This window comes from Oncorhynchus tshawytscha, unplaced genomic scaffold, assembly GCF_018296145.1.
Source record: "Oncorhynchus tshawytscha isolate Ot180627B unplaced genomic scaffold, Otsh_v2.0 Un_contig_1757_pilon_pilon, whole genome shotgun sequence".
In the NCBI taxonomy this organism is placed as follows: domain Eukaryota; kingdom Metazoa; phylum Chordata; class Actinopteri; order Salmoniformes; family Salmonidae; genus Oncorhynchus; species Oncorhynchus tshawytscha.
The window spans coordinates 22173-22500 of record NW_024609308.1 but is presented as its reverse complement, the minus strand read 5'-3'; the positions used below and the strand labels follow the sequence as shown (position 1 = coordinate 22500).

General features: G+C 44.5%; 1 protein-coding gene across 1 annotated transcript in view; it reads left to right on the top strand.

Annotated features, from left to right (window-relative positions):
- The window catches only part of LOC121844566 (myeloid-associated differentiation marker-like), a 3152-nt gene extending 3070 nt beyond the window's left edge, over positions 1-82 (top strand). Inside the window, exon 2 of the mRNA XM_042314804.1 lies at positions 1-82. This exon is cut by the window's left edge and continues 1334 nt beyond it. The gene's annotated coding sequence lies outside the window, so the exon portion shown is untranslated.
- The last annotated feature ends 246 nt before the right edge of the window (positions 83-328 follow it).

Below are 328 nucleotides of genomic sequence, written 5' to 3'. Positions count from 1 at the left end.
ACAACTATTGACATTTAGCTGACGTGACCAAATTGTTTTAATAATGTTATATAACAATAAAATAAAGAAAACATTTGCTTAACACCTATTATCTTTCTACAACACTGTTATAGGACATTCAGCAATGCTCCCTCCCGCTCCCTATTTGCTAGGGTGTGTCTGCTATGAGAGGCCCATTGGATGAAATGGCATGGGATGTCGAAGTCCAGCCCAGGGCTTTGCTTTCATGTCTCTTTCTGTGTTTGCTGAGTGCGGCGGGGAAGCCGACAGCGAGATAAGTCTCAACCACACTCCGCTCCGTCCCACCTGGATGACATCACTCTCTTAC